This window comes from Phaethon aethereus (assembly GCF_964289735.1).
Source record: "Phaethon aethereus genome assembly, chromosome: 1".
NCBI lineage: Eukaryota > Metazoa > Chordata > Aves > Phaethontiformes > Phaethontidae > Phaethon > Phaethon aethereus.
In genome coordinates this window covers 132340660-132360462 of record NC_138575.1, presented here as the reverse complement: position 1 = coordinate 132360462, position 19803 = coordinate 132340660, and positions in this window count along the sequence as shown.

The following is a 19803-nucleotide window of genomic DNA, read 5'->3' as shown; positions in this document are numbered from 1 at the left end:
CAAGAAAGTATCAACCCTAACTACTCAATCAAAGTGAGAAATATATTCTGAATTCCATCCAACTTCAAGGCAAATTAATGAATTAAATAGAAATCTGCAGCTGAAACTCACTGATATGAGAATAAGCTAATTTTCCACAATGAATGCAATGAGGATTTCAAGGGAGCCTACACAAGCTTTTGTTCAATACAGGGCTTAGGCAGGCAGTGGGTACATCTCAGTCTTTAACCCTGCCCCCTAAAAAAAAAAAACATTCCCACTCTGGTGTTGGCCCTCCAGCATTGACAAAAATAATTCTCTGGGAGGAGAAATCACAGTAGATGCTTGGGAGTGTCTAAAACACCAGTGATGCCTACACTGCACAACTTCACCCTACACAAAACAGGACCAGAGCTTAAGCATTGAACCCTTCCTGTCTCGTGTGGATCTTTCCACTAGTTCCTACCACCCATGGCTGGGAGGGGTTCTGGGGATACATATGCCAAGGACTGGTCCCAAAGGGAGTGTGGACAAGACTACATCAGCACTGGCCTGACATGCTCTCAGCAGGCTTTGCACTTACCAGGGACACCACTGTGTCCACAAAAGCCACCGTGCATGCTCTTGGACGTATACAGCCACATTTTTTGCCATGAAACCACCACTCAGCTGGCCTGCAGCACAGACCTTATAGAGGGGATCACATTTTGAAATTAAGCACATGGACTATCAATATTTTAAGGCTACAGTCTCACCTGAAGGCCAGAGTTTGTGCAATGCAAGTGCAGCCAATCTGCTCTGGACAGAACTTGCCTTAAATAGCATGGATGCAAGGCAGTTTGTGCCCCTTAATCTTGAGACTAGGGTTTGATTCCTTGCCATGTTAGCAGTATAGACATAACCTGTAAATCCCTCCATTGGTCTGAGATACCTAATGAAAAAGACAGCTCCACAGTCCAGGATCCACGGAACTAGATTTTTCTTTGCACAACAGTCTACTCCTGAAACAATCTAGGAGGGTATGAAGGGACACGGTGTCGTCACTTGAAACACTGAAATAAAGATTGTAGTGGTTGTCACCACGGTAGCTGAATGATGGGAAAGATCCAAAGTCTGTAAGAAGATGTAGCACCTTGTATTGTCAGCTGATTAATCTGTACTTCCCGTAATATATTTAACGTCCTATTAGTTGGTCTTTCTTCTGACGCAAAGAATCTTTCTTGTTTTTTTTCTCAGTGCAATGCATGGCACACTGGATGGAATAGCATCTGTTACTGTGCAGAGAGTGAAAGCCCTTCTGGCTTTATATAGCCGTGAAAGCAATATGTGTGCAAGTGGTACCAAAGTCTCTCATAGATGTTTGAAAACTGCTTAGTACTTTGATAATATCCAGCTTAGCTGGATAAAGGAGACTAAATCACCCTTGCTGGAGCTAGAATGGGGTCAGCCCCTCTAGGGCATGTCCCATAGGTAGCACATGGCTACTCACTTGCTCTGCAGATAGAGTCCAGCAGACCTCTTCATGTCTTTTAGATCCAGCATATCAGATACCTCTCTACCCACTCAAACAGAAGAGTCCAAGAAAAACAGCTGAGTCTTCCATCTCTTATACACGGATTGCCTGAGAGGGCAATCAGTTATTTTGTGTGAATTGTATAAAGCTTCATGTGCAGGTTCTGGAAACAAGTGCTTGAAGACATCAGCAGGCAATGGGGCAAGACAAGACTGTTTCCGATTCACTTGTAAAGTCTTAACTGCTCCATAGCTCATCTGTGACACGAGGCAGCAGCGAATTTGCATTACCAGCCTTGGGGATGGGAATTTTGTGCATCCCAGAGCAACAGAACATCCTCTGACATGAGGAAGAAAATCATATGAGCTGTTAACTTTTCATATTTGTCATACCTTCCATTTTAAGAAATGAAAGTACTTCAAGTATTTTCATTAAACTCATTTAACAACAAAGGAGCTAAAACAAAGGCACGGCATTCCCATGCTGCAGGAGATGCTGATCACCCCAGATTTGTTTCCCACAGATATGACACAGAAAAGTAGAATGTGTGAATGGAAGGAACAGAAGTTTTTCACAACCGTGATTCAGGTATTTTGGAACATTTGCATTAAAATAAAGGGTTTCTTAGCATTCCAAAAACCAAAGCTTTTCTCTTTTATTCACTGGCCTGAAATGAAATTTTTTGTTTTGATATGAGTCAACATTAATCTCTGTGTCCACTCCAGCTGCCAAAAAGCCTTTTGGGAGTTTTGTCCCCTCATCCTCTTGTTCTCCCAGATGGGCACTGTTCCCTGTCCAGAATGTATTTCCTGTGGCCTCTCAGCACAGTAGAGGTCTAGGAGCATCCCATGATGTATCACACTGACTCAGTCACAAGGAAGAACAGCCATTGTTTTCATTCTTCATGGGCACAATTTTAACAAAGTCTTTTTTCCTGTCGTAAATTTCTATTTTGATTAAACCACTGTTTCTCATAGAAAAATATGTCAATTTTTTCTATGGGCTATTAAACATCTCTGAGAAAACAGATCTGAGGAAAGAATGAATGAAGATGTATACCACTGAATGCATATTTTTCCCTGTGAAGAAAACCAAAATTAATATTTGAATTGATTTGGTAGCTAATTTTTCTATAATCATAGAAACTTAGAATCATGGAGTCATTAAGGTTGGAAGGGACCTTTAAGATCATCAAGTCCAACTGTCAACCCAACACCACCATGCCCACTAAACCATGTCCTAAAGTGCCACATCTACACATGTTTTTTGAGCACTTCCAGTGATGGTGACTCCACCACCTCCCTGGGCAGCCTGTTCCAATGCTTGACCACTCTCTCCGTAAAGACATTTTCCCTAATATCCAATCTAAACTTCCCCTGGCGCAACTTGAGGCCATTTCCTCCTCTCGTCCTATTGCTAGTTACTTGGGAGAAGAGACCAACACCCACCTCACCACAACCACCTTTCAGGTAGTTGTAGAGAGTGATAAGGTCTCCCCTCAGTCTCCTCTTCTCCAGACTGAACAACCCCAGTTCCCTCAGCTGCTCCTCAGAAGACTTGTGCTCCAGACCCCTCACCAGCTTCGTTGCCCTTCTCTGGACACGCTCCAGCAACTCAACATCCTTCTTGTAGTGAGGGGCCTAAAACTGAACACAGGATTCAAGGTGCAGCCTCACCAGTGCCGAGTACAGGGGCACGATCACCTCCCTACTCCTGCTGGCCACACTATTTCTGATACAGGCCAGGACGCTGTTGGCCTTCTTGGCCACCTGGGCACACTGCCGGCTCATATTCAGCTGGCTGTCAACAAGCACCCCCAGGTCCCTTTCTGCTGGGCAGTTCTCCAGCCACTCCTCCCCAAGCCTGTAGCATTGCATGGGGTTGTTGTGACCCAAGTGCAGGACCTGGCACTTGGCCTTATTAAACCTCATACAGTTGACCTCTGCCCATCGATCCAGCCTGTCCAGATCCCTCTGCAGAACCCTCCTACCCTCCAGCAGATCAACACTCCCACCCAACTTGGTGTCATCTGCAAACTTACTGAGGGAGCACTTGATCCCCTCATCCAGGTCATCGATAAAGATATTAAACAAGACCGACCCCAGAACCGAGCCCTGGGGAACACCGCTTGTGACCGCCCACGAGCTGGATTTAGCTCCATTCACCACAACTCTCTGGGCTCGGCCATCCAGCCAGTTCTTTACCCAGTGAAGAGTAAACCTGTCTAAGCCACAAGCCGCCAGTTTCTCCAGGAGAATGCTGTGGGAGACGCTGTCAAAGGCTTTGCTAAAGTCCAGGTAGACAACATCCACAGCCTTTCCCTCATCCACTAGGCGGGTCACCTGGTCATAGAAGGAGATCAGGTTGTCCAGGCAGGACCTGCCTTTCATGAACCTGTGCTGTCTGGGCCTGAGCCCTTGGTTGTCTTGCACATGCCTGGTGAGCACCCTCAAGTTGATAGAGGTTTATAATGCACTTATTTGTATATGTAACACTCAAAGATAAAGTTACATGGAATGAATTTCATAAACCTGTATATTCACATAACACCAATGGCTTATTCTATTTTATATGACATGACTTGTATTTTTTAGAATTGGTACATATTTCTTAAGGTAGTATTTTAGGTAAAACATACAGTATAAATATAAAACTTTGAATCATTTCTGTTGTGCTTCTTGATTCTAAGGGACAAATTCAACTCAATTCACATCTCTTCCAATTTAGACATATGGGAAGAAAAGCTCTTTTAATACCCATGGCAAAATAAATTATTTAAAACTTCACATTCCTCACAAATTCAAGGCCCGTTTTTGTCTGGTAATTATACACTCATGAATGTCAGCTACCATAAAATATTGTCTTATTGATAACTTGCTGTCCAAAAAGTCAACAACAATATTCAGAGCTTCTCTTAATTTCTTCATTTCCCCTAGTTATTGATAATCCTGGTGGATCGTAACTGGCCATCTCAGTCAGATGAGATTGATTTTGTTACCTGGTTGGATGACATCCAGTTTGAATGAGAGGAAGAACTGGTAACAAATGATGGAGAACTAGAAATGCCAAATGTGTTTATTTTTGATAGTCACCAACAATTGCAATGTCCCTCCAGCCATTGTGGTATGAGAACAGATTTGATGATGTGACCACAGAATTACAGCTGAATTTTGTCAGACGTCTGCACAGGCATGCCAGGGTATTCCTGTCTTCTGTAAGCTCCCGTGCTTAGGCACTGTGTTAGAGACTGGAAACTGCAGCCCATATTTCCCTGACAGACTGCAGAAAGAAACCCTAGAGACATATAGACTTGGGTATAGGTATAGGTATAATTATAGGTATATGTGTAGCTATAGGTATAGGTATATACTGTCCCAGACAAACATAACTAAGAATTTAGAAACTGAGATTTCCTTGGTGCCCTCCCAGAGGTGTGTGATGAAAAGAAAGACAGGGATGATAAAGTCTCCTCCTTGCTAGCCACAGCGGTTCTCCAGCACTGCACTGTCACGGCAGGTGGAAGGAAGAGCTTCATGCTGGATTTGGAGACACAGAGCTGTAAAGTAAATTAGGAAGGAGCAGGGACAAAGGAAAAAATGCACTTCAGGCTTCCCTTGCCTTTCAGGGTGGACACCTAGAGACTCTGACCACATGGCTATGGGGGACTCCTTGGGTCAGAGACCCAGCAAACATGTCTTCCCAGCTGGGACGGGCTGCTCCAGGGAGCAAGGAGCAGCAGGCAGCAGCCAGTGCCAGCACCCTCTCCTCGGTGCGGCGGGGGATCGCACAAAACCAAGGAGGAATCTCCTCTCTCCAGCTTCAGCAGCTGAATTCCCTCCCCACCACGCTGGGAGCTGGTGAGGAGGATGGCCTGTGCCAGGGCTGTCGTTACTGATGTAAATTAAAGAGTCACCACCGCAGGACGGCTCTCTGCTCTTTCCCCTGAGCAGACAGCCGCTCCAGAAAACACGCGCTCAGGCTGCTCGGGCCGAAAGGAAGAACCACGGGGCTTTTATCGGTGCAATAGGCAAGTGTTCGGCACCTAACGTCTGCCCAGCAAGAGCTGGAATTGTCTCTTTGCCCGCAACAACTACGTGCTTGGTTACTTTCTGTGTACGTAATGCATTATATATACTCTATACCTCTCCCTCCCCGTTGGGATTCGGTGCATTACCTCCAATACAGCTGCCTTGCCCTCTCTCCTGCAGCAAAACACTTACCGGTCTTACCAAGACAGAAAGAAAAAGTACCACAGACCGTGACAAACTAGACTTGAGTGGAGGGCTTCACGCTGCGGCGTGTTTCCAGCTGGCGGGAGAGTGTCATGCGACGAACTTGCGTCCGTCACTTCAGTGATGAAACATTTCATCAAGGTTTTGGAAGCCACATATGCAATATTAAATAATTACCGCTAAGTCTCACTATACTGTCATGAAACTGGCACCGTGCGGTTTTGTGCAGCTTGTTTTCCGAAATTCTTGCCTTTTATTTCAGCTACATGATCATAGCACTCTGCATAATTTATACGTCTAAGAGCCTTTTGTAGGGCACGCTGGTGGAAAAGCTCGTTAAGTAGCACAGAAGCTGAGATCTTTTCAAGATTAACAAGGATTTTGGGAGGTTGGTAAACAAACACAATAAAAGCAGTTCCTGCGCTTGTGCCATCCATGATTTCGGTAGTGGCAGGTTCGCTACAACGACTTGTGACAAAGCAGTAAGAGAGCAAAACTAAGCTCTCCAAAATCCAAAACGAAACAAAAAGCTCACCTTGCTGTTAATGCAAGATGCCAGCCGTACCAGGGCACAAATGTATTTTGAAACTATACGAAGATGAACTTTAAAATGGTTTTCATTTGAACAGAGGAAGAAAGCAGATCCTTTTGGGACTGCGTTGCTGTGCACCAGTCACCAGCACCGCCGGGTGCAGGGGCACAGGCGACTCCACTACAGACTGCCACTGACAAAGCCAGGAAAGATTTTGTCCACACCTCTTGCTCAGGATAAACATTCTGCCATGACGCTTTTACATTAGTGAAATGCATCAGCGGAGTGAGGATAATTTAAAAACTCTTCCTCTCTTTGGAAACACCTCTTTCATGTTTGGAAAGATATCCAAGGGACAGAGTGGAGGGTGCTGCGGGGAGGGGGGGGCCCTCAAGGGCTACTTGAGAGGACGTTAGTGTCAATGAGACTTTAAGTCCACTGCCTGGGACACGTCAGGAAGAACCACCACGACACACGAGCAGCACACAACACATCTCCCCCCGAGGTGGGCATGGCAGTATTGCTCCAGACTCAGGAGTGCAAGGGGGACATTAATCTGGTCCAACTTCCTAAAAGCTCAGTGCCTATCCCACGCCAGGTATCCAGTGACCCACAGCCTCGGTGGGGTTCACTGGGCGCCTCGGTGATGACTTTGGGTTGGACCCTCCCACCTCTGCCCAGCTACAACCAGGTGAGGGGGATGCAAGGGACGTGCCAGGACTAATAATGGAGCTCACAACTCTTTTCTTTCCAGCTCTACAATTAAACTGCTAAAACATGTTGACAATATGCCTGAATCTTGTTGGAACATCTACAGCGAAAAAACAGCTTATGCCTGTGCCTGGAATTACTTATCATTAGAACATGTAATTAGAATGTGGACAAACAGCCAGGCTCAAATGCATAGAGAGGCCTGTCCCCGCGATGGCAAAATTTCCAGTATGATCAAACAATGATAATCACATTTTGTAGGCACTAATTTTCGTAGCCTGGCGAAGAAACATATACAATAACCAGCTAAAGTATTCTGCACCCCTAAAAGGCAGTCTGTATTGAAAACATTTTGAGGAAGCCTGTGTGCTGTGTCACTCGCTTGACAAGGTCCACGCGGAGTGGAGCATCACCCAGGTCTGCACTGTGCACGGCGCTGTGCAACCCTGATGGCCCAAGCGGTGGCAACTCGAGTGAGCAACTGCTGCCAGAGCCGTAGCACGCATCAAGCGAAAGGGACTCTGGCCCCGGGTATCTTGTGGAAGAGGTGTGCAAAGAGGGGTGCTGGATGCAGCCGTCCGCTCTTGTGGCTGCCCGGGGAAAGGGACACGGCAGAAGAGGTCAGCAGGGGCCCGGGGACATTGGTGGAGGACAGCCCCCGAGTCAACGGAGCATCTCTCCCTGCCTCTGACCGCCCTCCCTTCGATGCTCCAGGCCCTTTCTCCTTGGTACCTGTGGGCAGAGAGATAGCTGTGTGTAAGACCAGAGGCACGGGGCAAGCTGGGCTGGAAGAGCACATGGAGGACCAAGCCATCTGGGCGACACGCACCACAGGCCGTGCTGAGGCAGCCCATCCAGGCTGCCGGAGCCCTCCACCTTGCTACCATCTGTGCTCTCCCCCGTCCCCCCGAGCATGGACGGTGGATCCAAATGCAATGCTCTACTGATATCTATCAATCAGAGGAGTTTTAAAGGGAAGCAAGACGCTTTGCCACTTCTCCTCAACCTTTTTACTGGTGAAGGAACAGTCCTCCAGAAAATGGAATGTATCCAAGGAGTTATTCCTGAACGTGGCACTGCCACAGCATCTCACGTGCCACCAAAGCCATGATGCTGGGGGAACAAAACAGAGCTGGCGACACAAGAGGCAACTCTTTTGTCCTAACCCTTATGGCACAGTTGAAGGGCAAAAAAACTGGGGGTTGGGATTAAAAAAAAAAAAAAATTGTCACAATAGCACTGAAGAAAGAATTCAGTGCATATTTCTGGCTGATACGTAACGAGACTGCTTCTCTCTCACTGATGATTTTTGCTCTCCGCAGGTTCCCTACAGAAATGTAGGCAGGTACCAAGCCTGCTCAGCCTTCAGGAAAAAACAACTGGTGTCTAGCAAGTACAGCCAAAGCCTCAGTCAAAAATAGGCTGGATCTCAGGATTCACTCCAACAGGAAGGCATGGGGCTATCACTTGCGGGCGAGCTCCTGGGGAACTGGAAATACATCTGAGAAGGTGCAACTTACCTGAGAGGCAGCACTCGAGAGAGGCAGCCCCTGATTTTCTCCATGCACTCCGCATCAAAAGCTTTGCAGAGAGGCTAAACCAGGGGGAGAGGAGGAGGCAAATTTTGGCAGGCCACATACCCTGCTGCGCAGGAGACCTGAGGCTGCAGAAATATTTCCAATCAAAAACCTAAACTGCAGCCCCAAATTCAAATATGTGTTGAGAGATATGTATTTCTTCCTCATTTTTACTTTTCAGAAGTAAATGTTCAGATGGAGAGTAAAAATTATTCCAAATCCCTGAAAGCACGTAGGCACCTTCATGCTGACGGGAACACGGCGGACGGGCTGATTGTTTAACTTGTACAGTTTTCAGTCGAGGCAGGCTACTAAGTCAGCTTGGAGCTGACTCGGTCTGACACCCTCCAATTGCAGAGCTGAGAATTTGTTCCTACTCTGCCTATTTACTTTGCCATAATTAGTTTCTGCACCACAACAGACTTGGCCTCTCACCTGCCAGCACAGCATTTTATCAGTGGCTACTCCAAAGTTCACATGTGCCACCTCGCCCTTGCCTACCAACCCCGCCAATTCCCCTAAGTAATTTGGAAGAAGACAGATTTTGCCTGTGGTGATCATTTCAGCATCATACACGTCCCTAATTATTTTCCTTACTAATTTAACTAGTAATGAGGTAAAGTTGCTTTTCTTCTTTTTAATAAGGGAACTATAACTTTGGCAACATTCCAGTCCTCGTTTATGGTAGCTGGCTTTAATGATAGTTCATGTACTTTTGCTGACAGATGAACCACTCAAATTCTTTCAAAACTCCTGGATGAGTACCATCTGGCCCTAGTGATTAATTGCACTTTTAAATTATTCCTCACCTTTATCAACTACAAGAAAAGAAGCTCTAGAGCAGGTATTTCCCCCTTGTCCTCTGCGATGAAGAGAAATGCAAGGAATTGTTTTCATTTTGCTGCAATTTCCTTATTATCCCCAACTGCTCTTTTCAAAACAGTGTCAAGTGACAGACATATTGGATGGAATGCATTTGCTTGAATGCATTTGCTTTTTTCACTGTATAATTTATGCAATTGATAACTTTTTTTACTTTCCTGACCAGCTCTGTGGTTGGCCAGCTATCTTGTGACTGCATATACTGAACAAATCATTTGATTTTTTCCCCCCATTGATGCTTTTTCACTTTTTCCAGCCACTTGCTACCACTAGGCTGTTGAAACTGCTGCCCCCTTCACAGACTCCTAATTCTGAGGTTCTTGGGAAGATTTTGCCTTTCTTTCCCCTCCCTCCTAATTACAGCTGTCCATAGTGTGCGTGTTCCTTCCCACTGACTTCACACGATCTTAGCATTTATTTTCTTCTTCCTTTGGTTGCTTAAGAATATGAATCACTCTTAGAAAATAATCAGTCTAGCACCTTGCAAATGTTTTAGCACAATACTAATTTTAAAAAAATTAGTATTCCAGGGAGTTCATGCACTGAAAACCACTGTTGCTTCTCTTGACGTAAAAGCTAAGCCTGAGGGTCCCGGGCCATCCACGATACACTAGAGAGACACAGACAAGAAAGACAGCCCTGGCCCCAGCCAGCAATGAAAATGCAAGTATACACTATGCAGCACCTTTTCAAGAATTAAATACTTACCAGACTCTATCATACTTCATGTAGCACAAGATAATCTATAATAATACTGTGACTAACTAAACTAATAAGTATATCTTTAATCTCTGCACAGCCACATTTGGAGAAATGTCATTGTGGGCACAGTAGGAGTAACGTGTAATAAATGTTTCATTGGCTCCCACAGGTAGTATTTTTGCCAAGGCAAAAAAATGTACAAGTTTACTGGCCCTGATATTCAAGCTCGGCATCTATTTGGGGAAAACAGCTGAGGACTATGTACAAATTTATATCATAAAAATAATAAAAAGCATCAATCTATCTCAGTGACATACTTAGCTGAGACAGTACTACTTTATTTTTGTTGTTGTTATTACTAATAGTAACACCAGTATTACAACAACCAAAGCATGGGAGGTTTCAAAGTTTTGTATATAGAAAAAAAGCTATTCCCTAGAAGCATGATTGAGGGTAAGAATTGACCAGGGCTGGGAATCCCAGCCATTGCATTCATTCAAAGGTAATTTCGAAACCTTCTTTTACAACTGACTCTTTTCCAAGAGCAGTAGATCAGGATGTACATAACACTTGAATGAAAGAAGGCAGTAAAAGACAGTATACCCACATAGAGTAGGCATCTGTGATGTTGGCCTCGGGATAAGTTGAACTGGCTTTTCAGTACTGAAAGTACTGAACAGCATTACTTCCAATGACTCCAAAGAGTTGGAGTAATCTCCAGAAAAGCCAAGATTTCTGAAAAATCAGACTACTTAATTTCCACCCATTGCTCTCATGCATCTCTGTTGCCATCCTCACCTACAAGAGACATTTGATGGAGGGATAAGCATCCATGACACCACCTTGGCCTTGGCCTTGCATTTTCCAAAGTGCTCCCCACTGAGGAGAGAAGGGACCAGGCTTTTTCCTGGCCTGAGTAGACCAACTGAACATGTACTTGGGAGACACTCATCATTAATGCCAGTGTAGGCAGGAAAAAATGCAGACATCAACTCTTCCAGGAGGCCAGCAACATTTCCAGGAGTCTGACTTTGTTGACATTCCATCCTCATCAGGAAATGGAAACCAGGGCTGGAGCTGAAACCCTGATGTTTCTGCTGTAGGCTTTTCATAGATCCTAATGCCAAGCTCATTCCCAGAGCATCACAATGCCTCCAATAGCACACGCAGGGAAGATGCCTGAAGAGCCAGGAGACCATGGAGTATTTTCACACTTGCTCTTCCACACGGAGGAAGGACCATGTAGTCAGAAAGATATTTCAGCCCTTTCACTGTAGGCACCTAACTTCAGGCATTTATCTTTAAAAAAGTTGTCCATAGCTCTCAGTAGCCGCAGAAAGAAAACCCGTATTGGACAACATTCACCCTTTTCATCTCCAATGCACATATAACCAAGAATGATATATAACCAGACTGGACTATTTGTATTTGTCTTCTTGTTGTATTAAAAATATTAATAAGGAAGATATTAAGTTATAGTGTTTCCTTTTCCTGCATTGGTAATCCTGACGGAAAGCAATATGGACAGCTTATACTGTCCCTGGGCAAATATTAAATAAACAAAAGGCTCAAATACAATAAGTATTAATATTTCATGAAGTTGGGAAGAGCATCAAGAAAGATTTTCTTGGTCACTTTACCTAGCACTCTCCCTGTGGGATTGAAAAAAGCATTAATGAGAAGCAGAAAGAAGTATCTCAAGCAGCAAAAGTACACACTGAGTATGAAAATGAACTCCTTTTTGGATCTCTCCAAGGAGCAGGGCTGTGCAAGAGACAATATCTCGGATGTCTAAGCAGGATATTTTGAAAAGTCAGGCAGCCGAGTTCTGTTTTGCTGGTTATTTTATTTGCTGTTGCCCACAGACCTTTCCAAAAGCCTCCTCAGCTAAAATACTTTACACATGCTGTTCAAGAATGGTGACAGACACTTGGGATGGGACAATTTCGGCCAGCAGATAGCTCTTAACATTGTGGCAACCCAAAAGCACTGTGTAGTACCCACAGTGCTTTAACCATCACATGAAGAGGTGCAGGAAGCCCCTTCCTCTTTCACTGCAGGTTGGGAGGGGTCCTGGGAACCTCAGGAGTGGACTGGACCTCCTCAAGCCAGCAATCTTATAGTCATGGGTGCCCATGGGGGATGTACATTTCAAACCTACAGTGGAAGTGAGGAAAACTTGCCACAGGTGCTAGGGGAAGGAGAGTCCCAGCTGACTATGCAAACATATGTGCTAGAGCTGCAGAGCAAGAGGCTTTTGGAAGTGTGCCATGGCAAGGGTGCACACGGTGTTAATTTGTGTCACCTCACATGGGATTTGTTTTGCTTGATCTTAGACAATTATAGCACAGACATCTTCATCTGAGCTAGTTGTCTAACTCTCTTTATAGCCAAGGAGAAATAGGTGTTCCTGGGGCATAATTCATCTCCTCCTTGGATAGATGTCTGAAATAGAGCAGGTGAATCATTCTCTAGAAGCATCTCCAGACTCTCCATTGTCTCCACAGTCATAAAGGAGGCCAGACAACCATTTCAGATGTAGACTTCTGCTTTGTGAACATATAAAATTAAGTGAGATGAGTCTCACCGTTTGTGACTGAATTGCATTAGACTTGTGTACGATTCAATGTGAATGCAATGAAGGATACAATCACCTTCATATAAAACAAAGGAAATAAATAAACTGTAATTTTCATCAGCTTGCTTTTTATTGAGCTGTGCCACAAATAGTTCCAAATCCATTTACAAGGAAAATGCCAGATAACCCCCCTTCCTTTAACAGATGTGGAGAGTCTATTCTAGCTATGGCCATCTATAATTATAATAAAATCACAGTTTTATGGTGACCCTATCTTCTTTAATTATGTGTACTCCCTACAGATCTTTCTGATTTCTAGAACGCAAAATGTGCTGCATGCATCCAAGCAGTGGTTGATGACTACTGCTCTATTCCAGTAGCATGCCACACCATAAAAATGTCTTTAGTCTGCAGCAGAAATTATATTCTGTAGTGGTTTTTTATTTTAATTCAGCTCAGCACTGCACAGTGATTCTGTTCCAGGAAAAGGAAGAGTTGGCAATCAGTATGTTTAGACTATCTGTAGACTTTACCCGGAGTTAATTACCAATTAACTCAATGTACTTAGCACATTTGTAAAGCCTACAATGGACACACTACATATTTATTTTATGAATTTCTGTATCTTAGCCAAAGCTGATCTTCTAATCTTTTATGTAAACAAACATTTTTTAATAGTTTTGATGAAACAGAAAAGGGTGTCCATAGTAGCCCTTATTAAATGTGTTAAATACTTGCTGCTAATTGTCTATTAATAACCAAGAGAACTAAGAGTCTACAGTAGAGGTATCCACTCTGATTTCTCTGGCAAAAGCATTTTTTAATTAATCATCAAACAATAATGTGGTTAGCTCCAGATGCCGCTCTTCAAAGAAGATCACAGCATGGAAGTATACAGCTCTTATTCTTGTACATCCGGGGATTTAAGTGGTAGAGACCAGAAGTTCACTGTGCTCCAGTGACTGAAGGTACCGGCAATAAGACACAGAAGTTCCAGAGATGACCCAGCTTTCCTGCATTTTCTGGGCCTCTCTTAAGCATTTAGAAACAAAGCGCATTTGAAGACCACTGTGAAGCAAAATGGGCAGATTTAAAAAAAATGAAAGTAAAGTTAAGATGCTCTGACATAACATAGTAATTGATAAAACTTCCAGGTAATTCAGAAAGTGATTGCAAGAACATGTTTTCTGCGTGCCACTCACATACATCAATCCCAGTGAAGATTTTTGTGTTCACCTTTAACCACAGAAACATTTTCAAAAGAATCCAATTTCCTCTGTATTTCATACTAGAAATAGAATTTCGCTTAGAACTGAGTATCAAATAAGCTAGAACTGAGTATCAAATAAGCTTTAATATACTCATTATACCATAACTTGGGCTTTCCTTGATTTTAACATTTTAAATTCACATTCTCTGTAAGAACATCTTATCCAAGGAAAGAAAGAAATTTTAGAGAAAGTATCTAGAAAGAAAAAAAATGTTTTAATTAAATAGCCATCTGCAGGTCTTTGTGGTTTATATTTGAGGAGCAGATTCTTTCTTAAGCACTAAAAGTGCACGTTGTTACATTAATTTAACTAATGGGCATTAGTTATGACAGCCTGCCTGGTAAAGGTTCTGAGCCAGTGTCATTCCTATGGATTTATACACTAAGAAATGTGCACTTTAAAAGAGAATCTTGCCAGTGTCAAAATTGAATTAAACTGAATTAAATCATGTGCCCAATCACAAAGACCTGAGATTCTTTTCAGAACCAGGTCCAAATTACAATCGTAACTCTAGCCCGACTACTGAAGAAAATTAAACAGCAGTTCCAACTTCATTATACCCTACTGAAGTTGCCGGCAATACAAACGCAGAGCTAAATCCTTAGCTGAGCAAAGTGACTGGTACTGGGGCGCTTCCGGGACAACTACTGCCACCCTCACAACCTGAAAAGCTCCCACAGCCATGACGCCCTGTGGAGAATGGCTCTTCCAGGGACTATGATCATCATGGGGTCATAGGAGAGCTCACAAGGAGATGGGCTTACAAAGAGATGAGCATCTAAGACCAAACTTCAGGTCCATGAAGTTCCCACTCCCAGGGGTCAAAATACTACCAGATCCAGGAGGATCTAGTAGTGAAGTGCTCTCAGGATTTGCCTGCCAATGTTGACACGCAAATTCACAAACAATGTGTCTTGACAGGATGATATCTGCCTCGTTTGAAGTACTATAGTCAACCATAGGCAGTCATGTCTTGCCTCAGAGCACACCGGTCAGAGCAACCTTGACAGAAAGTGGAGTAAGTGGTGGCTCTGCCTGCTTTAATCCAGTAGTCTAGTGGTTTACAGCACTTAGGTGTGGCACAGCCTTGGTGAGTAAACAATGGGAGCTAGGAAAGTCTTTTCCTCAAAGAGGGAAGATGCTACTGCTAACTCACTCATAGTATATTGCCTCGGAGTAAGCCAGGATTCACCAGTCCTGCTGAATTTGGACTCCTGTAGGAGTCAGGATGCAGGAAACGGTGTCTCTCAGAAATTGTCCTTTTGCATTTACATGGCTCCCACCTGTGCTGGCTAAGAGTGGCCCAGCTGCTACTTGCTGATCCGTGCCATGGGCCCTTACCCTACCTTAAGCTACTGGAAACACTAAGACATAAGCAACCAAATGCAACATCTGTAAGATAATGTATAACTGGGAGTTTTCCCAGTAAGCATCCTCTCTCAACTGTGCATACAGAATTGCAGTCCCTCCTGCAGACGAGCAGATGTCCCAAGAATTCTAGACGTCTAGCACAGGTCATTGCAAACATACTAGTCTCACAATATCAAAAAGCTAACACTGTTTCCTCATACATGTTGCAAATGTAAGCTTAGGCCCCAGATCTGTCAGGATCTCATCAGCCAGAAATGGGACCATGGCAAGAAAGTTTTCATTCTCATTATTGATCATGATTGATCTCAAGCCTTCAATCAATATGGCATTTGTTAAGTGAGGAATGGGAGGTCTGAAGAACATGAATGTCAAAGTTGCACCTTGTACCATCAATTCAGCCATGTCTGTCTTCACTAGCTAGACCAAACACAGTGCTGCAGTAACCACAGACTTGTAAGAAATGGTGTTGGAAGTTAATATGAGTGAGATGAGGACTTACACTTCGGTGAAAAGCAATCCTACTGCATGTATCTCTGCCTTACAGATATGTGGCTCATCTCAGGGTGAGATTTAAGGACTTTCTCCTCATACAGTGGAATCAGAGTCACCACAACCTATCTACGAACCTGCCAAGTATCCAGCATCAATAGGCTTCAGTGATCAAGGGAACAGCCCTGACCTGTCCCTGATGTCACAACATTAAAGAAAAAGAGGGCACAAAGGAAAGGAGACCATGCACAAGTCCCCGGATGACACTAAGCTAGCATACCCCATCCCCTTCCATCCACACAGGCTGTGGAGACTGGGAAAGGTCAATGTGCTGTACTGGTGGCAGACCACCCTCTACCAACCCACAGCTACCCTGGAAAGGGGAACGGTGCCCTGCAGCTATTGCAGGGTGTGATTCTGAGAGATACTCAAAATATGCTGGACACCATTCCTAGCTTCCTCCAGCTTCCTAAACCCTGCATAGCTCTTCCAAGGATCAGCCCACTGGTTTTCCACTCCTCTCTCTTGCCTGCACAGAAAGCTAAGTACCCATTTCCAACAGATGCCTGCTGCAGTCAGGAGACAGCTTTGCTCAGCTACTGTGCCCAAAGGCGACCTCTTGTCAGCCGGTCTCAGAAGTCTCTTTGAAGGCTGTTTTTTTGGCTGCCTATAAGAAGATTGAGGCAGAGCAATTTTTTTCATTTTCGTTGTATCTTTTTTAAAGAACTTTTCTTTCTAAGTGATGCCCAAAGGAATGCCTACTCCTCCATGCAATACCTTCTATGGGAGGGGAAAATATTACAGTTCGGTGTACTGTAGAGAAACGTCTATTATTTTAACTGAATGCAACTTGTACTATTGTGCTTCCCAAATACATGCAACAAATACAGGTACTTATAGCACACCTTTATTTGGAAATGAAGTCTAATATTCCACTTTTCTCAGACACTGAGGGTTTCCTCACCCATTTTAGCACAACCAAGATATGTCAGTGTAGCTATCCTGTCTCACTTTTAATTTTCCTGGATAACTTTGAAAACCGTTTTCCCTGGCAACGCTTCCACACATATCTGCATTCAAAACAAGCTCATCTGTGCCCTTCTTCAGGGAAGGGACGGGGTGAAGGCAATGAGGGGTGATACAATAGCTGTCCTGTCAGCACTCAGCAGGGTAACACAAACAAAATCAGCAGCCCACTTAATTCTCTGAAAAGAAAAAGCACATTCCTGTGGTAGAGTGCCTTACAAGCACTATCCGGCAGGGATCTCTCCCATCTGTGCACACTAAAAGGCCACAGCTTGAATAACAGAAGTATTACAATGTTGAGTGCATGGTCTAAGCTCTCTACCTGTGCAGTACAAGGCAGGGTTAAGTCCAGTTATCTGGACTGCTTAGGCAACCCTTGATCACACAGTTGCATTGTCCATGTAGAAAGTAGGAGCAGCCATGGGGTGCAGCCAGGGGCCTTACACCCTTGCCCTAAAATTCCTTACCTGAGATAACCCCCACATGGTCCAAAATAGTCTTTCTATTCACACCGGGACACTGATGAAAAGGTAAATGTCTGCTACTTCTGCCAACCATAACTGAACCATGCCGCAAGATCCCTTGGCCCTTAATGAGCCATCATTAATCACTGGGTATTTTCTAAGCACAGTTCAGAGTTTCAATAAATGCCAAATAAAGAATTAACAAGGCCATAATCAAGAAAATGTGTTCCTTGATTTGAGATGACTGCAGCAGGAAGGCTCAGAGCCAGACAAACAAGGTGCTGTAGTTCACAGCCTTTTCCATGTTCCTGCCCATTCCTCCACTGGTGGCACGTAATGAGGAAGGCAAACTCACATTTTCACATCTATGGTGTTATAGAAGAAATCTGACTTCTCATTGCTCCCCCAGAGGGAGAAGGGAAATAGTAGGAGAGGGGTTCCTGATGCACTTTAAGACAGTGTGTGCAAGACCCTCAGCTCGCCTATGTACAATTGTGGGTGTCAGCAAGAGAACCCTTTAGTGGAAGGAAGCCACAGGAGAGACATGGTTAGATCAAAGCCACAAAGCACATACTCTTTTCAAGCCTCAAACGAAGCAGTCCCTTCTCCACCTCAACTTGTAGGTAGTTCCTCCTCTCCCAGTCACCTCCTGCCTGCTCCAGCTTGAACCAGGAGTCACGGCTCTCCGAGGAAAGAGAAATACAGAAAATCCAGTACTAACTTGCTCCCTATCCTGTCTCTCCCACCATGGGTATGCTTTATGGACAAACAGGCTGTAGGCAGAAATGGAGCACAACTTTAACAACCCATTACAAGTGCACAGGGAAAAACCCTAAGAAATGTACAATTTAACTTGAGACAAAACGTAGCCGCTGCACGTGCCAAGCAGAAGAAGGTAATGACAGTAACACTGCCCAATCACAACAGTTGGCTGTTGCACGGGCTGATGGCATTATAAATGCGTGCTAGGAAAAAACATCAAGCTGAGCTGAAACCATCTGGACCCAGTTAGGCAACAGCAGCTGGCTGGGAGGTGTGGAGTGTGGTTTGAAGGGGAATAATGCAATCACTGGTTTCTTTCTTGATGGCAATTCTCTGAACCACTCTACACCCTCTTCCCACCAGGAGTCAGCGCCAGCCTATCAAACCCAGGGCAAAGCACAGTTGAAGGAGCAGTCTTTTGCTATGCAACCTACACTCTGCCTAGGAAATAAGGCAATAATGACTGGATCTAGCAAATCAACGGGAGAAGGGGAGCACAAGCAAGAGAACGACACAAAATGCTGCAGCAGAGGTAGTCACCACCCAGCCAGTGCCCAAGAAACACCACCAGTATAGTGATGGGGCTTCACAGCTTTGCGTACATACAATCTGCTAGGTCTTTAGTGATCCTGAAACCTGAGATGAGCTTTCTCCTCACTGTGGACCTCACCAACCCCAACACAGTTGAGTGCATATGAACCTGGCCGGAGAGGAACTGGATTTGCAGTGTCTGCCTCCATTGCAGAGTTTTGACACAGCATCAGGCAAGTCACTTAAACTGGATTGCATTCTCCCTAATGGTGGGGTTTTCACCCCTTGTCTGGTGTGACATGACACCCCCAGGCCTGACACACGCAAGTGTCACAGCCGAAGCCAGTGACACTGATCCACGGAGCACGTGCTGGCAGCTAGGTGTTCATAGCAGTCATGCATTTGCCACACTGAATTCATGGAGATTTGTGATTTCTTTTCTCCAGCGAGGCTCTGACTCCCTCCCCACATGTCAGCCTGCCTGATCACCAGTTCCAATCTTACCAGGCTCCTACTGAATCTCAACCTCCCTTTCAGTTCTTTGCCTTCGCCTCCTGCCCCATCCCAGCCTGCCTTCTCCATCAGTTGCCATACCCCCACGCAGCCCAGGACCTGGTGGGAGCCCTCCTCCATCCCCTTCCCAGGCTCTGTCCCTTCCTGAGCCCCACCAAAGCCCCATGGCCACCCAAGGACTCACTGAAGCCACCTGGGCCTGAAGCTCCTCTCCTTGCCCAGTGGGTCTCTCTGCCTCCTCTTGTCCTGAGTGGACGCTGGCAGCAGCTGCCCCAGCTCAAGCTGCAGCTTTCCAGCCTCTGGATGTCGTTTTTTTAACCTTTTCTTTTTGCTGAGCTTCTCAGGTTTCTTTTCCCTTCCCTTTTCTTTCCCCTTCTTCTGTCCACAGACTCTTTCCCTCCCTCCTTGCTAGCTTGCACTGCCTTCAGACTCAAACCGAACAGAGCTCCTTTTGCCCGCCCCGGACAGGGCACTGGGAGATGCCCCCCGCTCCGCCTTTTAATGCCCAGGATCCTGTCCACACCTCCCCTTAGGGGAGCTGCGGCTTCAAAGCAGCCGTACGTACCAGACTATGTATTCAAACTCCCTTTGTTTACTGTACGAAATGTTATCAAGTGATGTGCATGTCCATTTAAAAATTACTCAGTCCAGCCCTGCAAATAGTTGCAGT